We start from the raw sequence: 11,237 nt of genomic DNA, 5'->3' as shown, positions 1-11,237 counted from the left end.
CCATGTAAGCATGAAAGTTGGTCTCTCTCACCAACAGAATTTAGTCCATTAAAAGATATTACCTCACCCAGGTTGTCTCTCTTATTGCGGCCAGTCATTCCCGATTGCCATAGGTGTCCACTGGGCAGTTCTTGTAAATTTCACACGCATGCCTGTCTGTCTGCGCCCTGGACCAGTTAAGAGGCTTCTGCCTGAAAGTGAAAAGAATTACAAGTGATCTGAGGTAACAGAAGCCAATTCAATTCTTTCAATCCTTTTTTCACCCTTTTTTCTTTGCAGGGAAGAGGAGGTGGTATCCTGGAATATTGCATTTAAAAATCGCTTTAACTATTATTCATCATATTTTACATGTATATATTACATAACACTTTCCATCCATACATCTCAAAGTACTTTAAAAAGGAGGAGCCGTATGACGCTGCGTTACAACAACATTTTAAGTGTAGTAGAAAAGCCCTAATTTTCTTCCAAATTTAGTTGTCTTAACTTTAAAATTATTTTCATGATTTGAGGATGTCAGTAACTCAGCCAGAGGTTATGGATCTATTACAGCAGTGAGTGGATGAGGTTCTGTGGCCTGCAATGTGCAGGAGGTCAGACTAGATGATCACAATGGTCCCTTCTAGCCTTAAAGTCTGTGGTCATTTTACAGATAGACAAACAGGCATAGAGAGGAAATGTAATGTGCCCAAGGTCACAGAGTGAGAAAATGGCACAACCAGGACTAGAACTCAGCTCCCTGACTTTCCTGTTTAGTGCTCTCTCTGAAAATGGTGACTTTAAAATAAAACAAACAAAAACAAGAAATGCAAACACTCTCATAGCAACACTGACCCTCCCTCTTAAAAGGCCTGTTTGCTAGCCAGACTTCTGTTTTTGCAGGCACAATTTTTCAGCTACAGTGAATTGTGCCTACTGTTTTGTGACTGCCTTTTCCTGGCAATCCATTGCGGGGTAAAATGTTACCTGCAATTTATTGCAGTTTTGCCCCCACAAAAAGTAATGCCTTGTTTGAAAGTAAATATACACAATAGCTGCAATATGGCGTAGTTAACTTCCGATCTCATGCGCACTGGTGCAAATGAGGAGTAAGTAACTATACTGACCTCAGTGGAGTTACTTTGAATTTGCACTGATGTACAAGCGATCAGTATATAGGCCAATATTCTTGGGATACTTGATTTCATGTTAACTTTTCATTCTTACCATTACATTAATGTAGGGTTTGTTTGCCTTTTCCTTGTCCGAACCAGCAACTCTACAATTTCTCCTGTCAGCTGCACATTTTGGGCCCCCACTATTGCACACAGCATGAGGGTGCCGGCATGTTCCCGAGATTTCTTGCACATTCTCTTCCCATTTCCACTCACACTTTTCAGACGTCCCCTAAGTGTGTGGGGGCGTGGGGGGGGGGTTGGCGCTGCAGCACCCTAGCCAGTAGGCAGTGCCCTCTGCTGCCACTTCCTGGTGTCTGCAGGAGACGTGCAGAGAATGCTGCCCTGCCTCCCGCCAGGCCCATTGCCCTGGTATGAAATCCCTGCATCCGGCTCCCCACCCACGCCCCCACCCCGGCATCCGACTCCAGTAGCAACACAGCGCCCTGACACCAGCTTCATCAGTCCCCAGGTCTCCTGGTGTGATTCGTTCTCAGGAAAGCTCTGCCTCGCAAGTGACACCTGCTGCAAATAACAGTCATTGTGACAAGATAACCCACCTCCAACCACACCGCTCTGCATCCGCCGGGGAATGCAAACAGAAACAGCTTTTGTTTGGCACTTTTTCTTTTTTGCTTGGCACTTTTTCTTTTTTGCTTCTTCATCCTGCTTGGCTCACCCAGGGTGGATGGGTACCTCATGAAAGAGACTGACAGCCAGCTAGATTGCCTTACATTAGTGTTTCCACTGATCTCCTCTTCTACGTTCTAAGCCAGGGGCAGGCAAACTTTTTGGCCTGAGGGCCACATCGGGTTTCCAAAATTGTATGGAGGGCCGGTTAGGGGAGGCTGTGCCTCCCCAAACAGCCAGGTGTGAGCCAGCCTCTGCCTCCTATCCGACCCCCCCGCCCGCTTCTTTCCCCCTGATGGGTCCCCGGGGACTCCTGCCCCTCCGAGTCCCCCCCGTCCCCTGATGGCCCCCCCGGGACTCTTACCCCATCCACCACCACCTGCTCCCTGTCCCCTGAGCACCCCTGGACCCCCCACCCCTGACTGCCCCCTGCCGCCCCATCCAACTGACCCCCCATTCCTGACTTGCACCCTGGGACCCCTTCCCCATCCAACCACTCCTTCTCCCTGTCTCCTGAGTGCCCCCGGAACCCCTGCCCCTGACTGCTCCCTGCCGCCCCATCCAACCCCCCGTCTCCTTCCTGACTGCCCCCCCCGGGACTCCTGCCCCATCCAACCCCCGTTTCCTGCCGTCTGACCACCCCGACCCCTATCCACACCCCACCCCCTAACCACCACCCCGAACTCCCCTGCCCTCTATCCAACACCACCTGCCCCCTTACTGCACCACCCAGAGCACCGGGTCAGGCTGCGGCTCAACAACTGCACTGCCTGGCCGCCCAGAGCATTGTGCCAGCGGGGGAGCGAGCTGACGCTGCGGGGGAGGGCGGGCAGCAGGGGAGGGGCCGGGGGCTAGCCTCCCAGGCCAGGAGCTCAGGGGCCGGGCAGGAGGGTCCCGCGGGCCAGATGTGGCCCACAGGCCATAGGTTGCCCACCTCTGTTCTAAGCCCTAAAGGGAGGGGGAGGGAGAGGTAACCTTAGTGTAACCCCAGGGTGTCTTCTTCCTTAATATATGGGTGTAGCCTGCAAACCCAGCGTCTGTGAAAGAACATGCCTAGCCAAACAAACACACAGCTATGATATTATTTGAGGGGGAATGAGTAAATGGAGTAAGGTTGTGGCTTCTGGGTGGTACCTAATCACTATTTTCTTTCTTCCTAGAATCTTTTCATTCTGTATTTCCCTGGTGATATACTCTGTCTTTCCTTCTTTCATTCACTGTGATTTGACTGCATCTGGGAATTGCATTTCAGAGGATGAATGTTTGTATTGAACTCTTAGACAAATGCTCCTTCAGTAAAGGACTTTCGCTGACACCACGTGATATTTGACTGCTCTCCTTTGACGGTTGCTAGGTTTGCCTTTGACTTACAATCTGGCTAGGCCCCTCAACCCTGCAATGATCTCTGGTTGGGGGACTACTGTACCCACATGGCACCTATTGTAACAGCAGGGCCTTCAGCAGTAGTGCTCTTACATCTAGAAGGGAATGGATGTATTGTGGGAAGAGCATGATCCCAGTAGTTTTCTCCCGTCCCCCCCCTTCCCAGCTCTAGAAACTTTGTTTTTGTAAATCATAAAGTTGTCCTCCCCACAAACTTTATAATTTTTAAATATAAAATTGTACATTATTCAACACATGAATAATGTGCAATTTCATATTTAAAGTATTTGTAATGTTCCAAAAATGACCCTATATAATGACAATATTTCTATGTCACTACTTATATCAATCATTCATATAAGTGATAATGTCACATGAAACACACGATGGGACTGGTTTCGCCTTTTGCAAGAAGCAACACTTCCCCAACTGCCCCCACCTTTTCTGCCCTCTCTGCTGTTCCAGGGATTCTTCTCTGCCTGGGACCTACCAGCTGCTCTTGCAAGAGAAGTCCTGGAGCGGAGTGTGTTGTGCATGAGCAGTGTGCATTAGGGGAGTGCTGCCAAGGCTCAGCTGCAGCAGGGATGACTTAGGCTCCACTCCTCCCGTAGTCACATTGTGTTGCTGCTGTGTCTGGAGCAGCCATCAAAATTGCAGGAATGGAGAAGACTCTCATGTTATCCTGAGAGCTCCTCCTGCAGGCTCCAAAAGCCAGTGACTTGCAATTAATTCACAAGAGCTGGCACTACTGAATTTGTGTGTGCTCAGAAAGGGCAATTCCACTATTGCCAAAAACTGATACTGCAAAAGAACGTAAGGGTGGTCTAAACTTTAGACTATAAACTGTAACCTGGGGGAGAGAACATTAGGGGCTCAGGCTACATGCAGAAATGGCACCAATTTAACTCACTTGGTTTGACATGCTAGAAGTGAGAATTTAGGAAAGGTAGAAATGAAGAAGTAAGGAGAGGAGCTTGGTGAAAAAGTGCTGTCTGGCTGTTCCAGACATAGGGAATATCATGGAAAAAAGCAAGGAAGCAGGACTGCAAGAAGAACATGAAGGGGGCCTTGAAGCTGGTGTCATTGGTGTAGTGAAAGGGATGACACAGAGACACAAATAGAGACAAAGGCCCTGTTGCTTATTTTTACATGCTTTAAGACCTGTTTATACTGCTAGAACATTGTAAAAGAGACTTCCTGTAAAAAGGGATTCAGGCCCACTGTGAAAGATACAGATCAGAGGCGGTTGATATAGGCCCTCAAAAAGAAAAGACAAGAAGTATGCAAGGCAAAGGCAGCCAGTGGAGGTATTCAAAGAGGGGAGATGACTTGAACAGAATTCCGGGTGAGGACGAGGAGTTTGGCAGCTGATTTTGGGACAGACTGGAAGAGGAGCAAGGTAATACCGGAGAGGACAGGTGTGCAGTAGTCAAAGTGGCACACGGGTATAAACTGGCTATGACTAGATTGAGGTTGGAAATGAGAAGTTTTCTAACCATCCAATGAGTGAGCTTCTGGAACAGCTTCCCAACAGGAGTTGTGGGGGTTTGAAAACCTAACTAGTTTTAAGAAGGAGCCTGATAAATTTATGAAGGGGATTATATGATGGGATTGTCTATGATAACAGGGGACTGGACTCAATGATCCAGGAAGATTCTTCCAGTCCTATGTCCAAAGTGGAAGAGGACTAGTGTGTGGGCAACTGCTATAACCACTGGAAAAGTGAGGAAGGGGCAGACAATAAAGACAGAGTTTCAAAAGATCAAATACGTTTTGAAATACTTTGGCCTATTACAATACAAAATGCTGTAAACGTGAAGGAAACTACATTTGAATTAAGAAAAGGAGGACTTGTGGCACCTCAGAGACTAACAAATTTATTTGAGCATAAGCTTTTGTGAGCTACAGCTCACTTCTTCAGATGCATCCGATGAAGTGAGCTGTAGCTCACGAAAGCTTATGCTCAAATAAACTGGTTAGTCTCTAAGGTGCCACAAGTACTCCTTTTCTTTTTGTGAATACAGACTAACACGGCTGCTACTCTGAAACCTGTACATTTGAATTATGCATCATTTTTGTTTCAAGCATTTTTCTTTTATTTAATTGCATTTTGCATACCCTTTTCCTGTCCTGCGCCCTTTGAAGTCAATGGCAAAGCATCAGCCCACTTCAGTGAGACCAACAGCAAGTCTCAATCAGTAATGCAAAGGTGTTTTACAATGTAGGACCATAATTATCAGCCCCCTACGGGCCAAAAAGCAGTGAAAACTCCCTGGTTCTGCTGTGTGGAAAAGCTATGCTGGGAGACTCCATCACACTCCGTGGGATGCAGGGAAGGTTGGGGAATGATGGAAGTATAGCCAATGAGTCCAGCAGATGGGGCATGCAGTGGGCAGTAGGACGGACTGCAGCGAGTCCCAGCTGGGGCTGTGCACCCAGCTGCTGGGCAGTGGGGTAGGATTCTTTCTGTCCCTCCGAAGCAGCCTGTGCAAGTTACTGGGATGCCTGTGTGCTCGGGCATTGGGAATGGACAAGTTTGACCCACATAGCATAAGCCAGAGGTTCTCAATCTGTTTCAGAACATGGCCCCACGCTGATGGGAGGGGGTCTCCTTTCAGCGTAAGTACTCCACCTCCCCAAGAGTGAGGCAGTAGCGATGCTGGGGGAGAAGCTCTCCATTCGACATAGTGCTGTCTACACTGGGAGTGAGATCAGTGTAACTGCGTCGCTCAGGGGCGTATGTATACTGCCATAAGTTGCTAGGGTTATGTAACTAAGCCTCACACGTGGCAGTCCAGCATGCTCGCCTACATCTCAGCTGCAATCTCCTGTGTGATGCATTTAGCAGACAGCGGCTGTTTCTCCTCCTGGCTGCCAAGGGACACTGTGGTGTCAGTTTCAAGCACCCTCTCCACCTCCCCTCTCTCTGCTCCTGCTGCTGGCATACTGCCAAGTGCAGGGTAAAGATGGCTGGTAGAGAAGAGAGGTGAGCAACAGGCAGAGGGGTTGGGGGAGGCTGATGGGGATAGGGACAGAGTGGGAGAGACTGTGCCTGGTTTCCCCTCACCCCTACTAACCTCCAGGCTCCCACTGCCTCCAACAGCCCTCTCCAGCTTCCCTGACTCCTCTCACCCCCATTGACCCTCCAGTCTGCTCCCCCCCCAACAATCCGTCTTCCACAGCACCCCAACCCTATCAGCACCTGACTGCTTCCTCCTCCCTGCCTGGTCCCCCTGGCTCCTATCATGGACCCAGTTCCCCATATTCCCTCCCACATCCTCTTTCTGCTGAGGTATGCAGTAAAAGGGTCCCTTCACCTGTAATCATGGCCTGGGGGTAAAGTTACCACTTGGCCAGTATTTTCTGGCAAATATGGATTTGCCAGAAAAATAATTTAAGCTGCCAGGTTTTTTTTCATTTTTACATGTGTCTAATGGTTTGCATTATCATCACAATACACTAAGATATCTAATGTTAAAAGTTTCTGTGTTCAGCTAAAGGTGCTGCAGTGTTCCCACTTCCACAGTTTAAGAAAGAAAATGATGTTATCAATCTTACCTATATGTATTCTCTCTCTAGATACTCTCTCTAGATCTCTCTAGTGGCTGTTGAAGTGGAGGGTTTCAGAGTTGCCATGTGGTTGGGGGTTGGAATTGCAGCTGGTTTGCCTTGGGGGGGCAGAGGGGTGCTGGGTTTTTTGCATTTCAAAGGTGGTAACCCTATTTGGGGGACCCCCGAAGGGGAAATCAGTGACTTTTTCTCATTGTTGAGAAATGTTCCACATGGGGCTGCACAGAATTTAGCACGTATGCATGGGCCCAGCCTGTTCTCTGTTCTCCATAGGTCACAGCTGGAGAACCACTGATGGAAACAGCTATACCATTTTCCCTGTTTTAAAATGATTTTTTGCATTAGAACTGGCAAATTCTGCTCTCAGTTACATTTATGTAAATGTAAAATAACTCCATGAGAGTTAATGGAATTACTCAAGATCTAAACAGGTGATGACTGAGGGCAGGTCTACGCTTGAAAAGCTGCAACGGGGCCACTGTAGCACTTTCGTGAAGGTGCACCAGTGCCAATGGCAGAGTTCCATGGAGAGTCCCATGACAGGTGCGGAGTCTGATTAATTGGGTGCATTTGCTTGCCTGGCAGGTGATGGGGGGTAAGACCTATCACAGGGACCTAAAGAGATTAGAAACATGGTCGTAAACTAACCAAATAAGAATCAGCTTGGAAAAATGCAAACTAATGCGTCTGAAAAAAATATCTGAAACAGATACGTAATGGGAAGTAGGGGTGAGAGGGAGCAACAATCTAGACACAACTTTGCAAGGTGATATAATAGTAAAAAAGGCCAGTTTTGAGCAGCATAAACAACGACATGGAGCAGAGAGTTCCTCTCTATACAGGTTTCAGAGTAGCAGCCGTGTTAGTCTGTATTCGCAAAAAGAAAAGGAGGACTTGTGGCACCTTAGAGACTAACCAATTTATTTGAGCATAAGCTTTCGTGAGCTACAGATGAAGTGAGCTGTAGCTCACGAAAGCTTATGCTCAAATAAATGTGTTAGTCTCTAAGGTGCCACAAGTACTCCCTCTCTATACAGCTGTTCAAGCACACCTGAAATACTGCCTCCAGCTTTGAGCAACACATTATAGCTGAAGGGAGTTCAGAAAAGAGAAAAAATATCAGGGATTGGAGGGACTGATTTATGAGAAAAGGCTAAGGCCTTGGTTCAGCAAGGTGCTTAAGCTCCTGACTAATTTTAAACACCTTTCTAAATCAGGGCTTAGAAGAGCTAAATATACATAGCTGGGCTAACGCAACAAGGTGGCATGTGATAACTATATGTCAAATCTCATTTTGTTATTTTCTTCTTGTTTTTCTCTCTAGCTCCCTTAATGTTTTTTTCTCTTTCTGCAGTGCCATGCACAGCTATTCCCTATTTTGTATTATCTACCAGTTTTGCTGACCTGATGTTTACTCCCCTTTCCAGATCATTAATGTACATTTTAAATAAGACTAGATTCTACACTGATCTCTGTGGTACTCTACTAGGTACTGGTTATCATTACTTTTGTTTATGGTCTTTTAACCTGTTTTCCAACCATAGGATAATATTTTTTTCTAATTTCAGAATAGCAGCCGTGTTAGTCTGTATCCGCAAAAAGAACAGGAGTACTTGTGGCACCTTAGAGACTAACAAATTTATTAGAGCATAAGCTTTCATGGGCTACAGCCCTCTTCATCGGATGCATAGAATGGAACATATAGTAAGAAGATATATATATATATATACATATGGCAACTTCCACCTTCTGTGTATGTGTATATATATCTTCTTACTATATGTTCCATTCTATACATCTGATGAAGTGGGCTGTAGCTCATGAAAGCTTATGCTCAAATAAATTTGTTAGTCTCTAAGGTGCCACAAGTACTCCTGTTCTTTTTGTCTAAGTCATTTTAATGAAGTTTTCAATTAAGTTTTCATGAAATCCAATATACTTTTTTTTTTTCAAAAAATCTAAATACAGGGACTCTGCTGCATTTATTTCATCCACTAATTTTGAAATTCTACTTTTTAAAAAGCAATTAAGATTGCCTGGGAAGATTTATTCTGTACAAACTTAATTTTCTTACACCTTAACATTCTGTTTGCAACTGGATGTACCCATATGGATGAACATTACTGTCACCAAAAAGGTAAAAGCAGGTAGCAGCAGAGGGGAAGGAGAGGCAATGAGTGGCTGCCAGCTATAGGGTCCCCGGCGTGGGGCCCAGAGTAGTGGGTGGGCCTGCCCGCCACCCCTTTTGCCCCACTGGCCGCCAAAGGAAGTGGCCGGCCAAAGGACTGCAGTTTGCCCCTGAGCGAGGGGTGGACTAGGGGCTGCAGTTCACCACTGCAGTGAAAGGCCAGTTGAAGGACTGTTGGTTCCCCTGGAAGTGGGGGAGACAATGTAGTTGGGGCACAGATGGAGGGCCGTGCCCTGAAGAGGATGCTGTCTGGGAGCGAAGCAGGTCCCCACAGACAGCGGAGACGGTGGAGAAGCAATGACTGAGAGTGAGACATCACACTGCTGATGGACAGAGCTAAATCCCCCCCGCCCCAGCAATCAGCAGGAGGTGCATGGTGGTGAGCACAACCCATTACAGGGTATTATCCCACATTAGCTGCTGTAACTACAAGTATGACTGCGGCAAAGAGTCCTGTGGCATCTTATAGACTAACAGACGTATTGGAGCATAAGCTTTTGTGGGTGAATACCCACTTCATCGGATGCAAGTGTGACTGTTACTGGGGATAAAGATTCTCTGATCCCTGTTTCAGTCCAGGGTTTCAGTGCATGAACCCCATGGCCCAAGAGTCCCAGGAGCTGCCGAGTCAGTGTTTTGCTTTGTTTCTTTCCTAGCTCTGCCAGAGCTGCCTCATCCCCGCTCGGGGCCCAGAGCTTCGTCACTGCCTGGGAAACTAGCCAGATTTGTCTTACTATCTGCGATCATTAATGATTTATTAGGATTATTAGAGTAGTTGTAAATGACATTTTACTTTTGAATTAAGGAGACATTACCAGTAGAAATAAGAGCATTATTCTCATTATTCTGAGAATTACCCTCATTATTTTTATTGCTCACCATTAGCAATTATACTTTTTAGCAACAATTTAGTATTAGTAAAGTATTTACTATTCATTCTGATCTTTCCCATCACTTTAATTTTGTTTGTTATTCTAGACTAGTTATTATCTTTACTGATTTCTTTGATTTATTATAATTTATTAGTACACTTATTGTTAGTGACCGTGTATTAGAATGACTATTATGTGGTTGGGACAAGTGAACAGATGAAAGGGGAGGCCATGGGCTACTGTCAGATTATTTTTAATCCTCTTTCTGTCTTTCCTGAAGATTGGAGCTGCTGTGTCACTGGTTCTGATACTCTATCTTGTCACCATCTACACCAGGACAGAGGAACAGCCCTATGGGAAGGGCTGACACTAAATACCATCTGTCTGTGTGTCTGGGCTGAGAGGAGAGTGAGTGCTCATCTGTGGTACAGTGAACCCTTGGCATGGAATGGTTGCTTACATACAGGGCCTCTTATAAGTGACAGCAGAGTTTATAAACTCTTAGGTGCAGCTGTTCATCTGACGGAGTTTACAAACCTACCTAGGCCCAATCCTAGGTTTTATTTCCAGCCCTTGGGGAGTGTGATCTCGTAGTTAGAGCCGGGTGTGTGTCTGGGGGAAGTAGGAGTCAGGATTCCTTGATTCTGTTCCAATCACAGTGATGGCGAGATAGATAGTGTTTGGAGCAATATAACGTTTGGAGCAAGTGTATCAGGACTATTGGATTCTGCTGCCACTGGGATAGAGCAGGGACTGCTGGGTTCTGTGGGGAGTGCTGTGGGGAACAATTATCTAGTGGTTAGAACAGGGGTCTGGTAGTTAGGACTCTTTTGTTCCATTCCTGCAGCCAGTGGGAGTTCTAGTATTTATAGCAGAGGAGGCCAGGAGCTCAGACTCCTGGGTTCCTTCTATTCCACCATCCTCCCTCCACGCAAATACACAGCATCCCTCTGCTGCTTTTTCCCCACCACACACACTCCTGGCTGCTGAAGTTTCCCTCCTAAGCCCTCAGATGTATTTAGTGTTTCCGCTTTGCACTATGTATTCTCTCTTCTGTCTCTGCACAGAGAGCTCATCTGTTTCTAGTTCTTCTGCCTGCACTGGATCAAAAGCATAAGGCTCATTCATTCCTGTTTTCCTGATTGCATCTCTAAATTGAAATTCTATCTCCGCACCATGCCACTGTGAGTATCCAAACAGATAAGTTCTGTCCTACAAGTTACTGGGCTCTGTACAGGAGCTACTGGGTAATTCTGTGGCCTGTATTCTGCAGGAAGTCAGACCTTAAAATCTATGAATCTGCACAACGCAGACCTACTCTTGGACTCCTCTGTCCAATGAATCAGCAGTTTACAGCCACAGGGCTGTTGCTTTTAACCAGCAAGAAAAGGAAACCAACTTGTTTGCACAAAAACAAGCTCTTTAAACCTCTTTCTGCTC

The sequence above is a fragment of the Eretmochelys imbricata genome, chromosome 1 (assembly GCF_965152235.1).
Source record: "Eretmochelys imbricata isolate rEreImb1 chromosome 1, rEreImb1.hap1, whole genome shotgun sequence".
Lineage (NCBI taxonomy): Eukaryota > Metazoa > Chordata > Testudines > Cheloniidae > Eretmochelys > Eretmochelys imbricata.
This window is presented reverse-complemented; position numbering follows the sequence as displayed.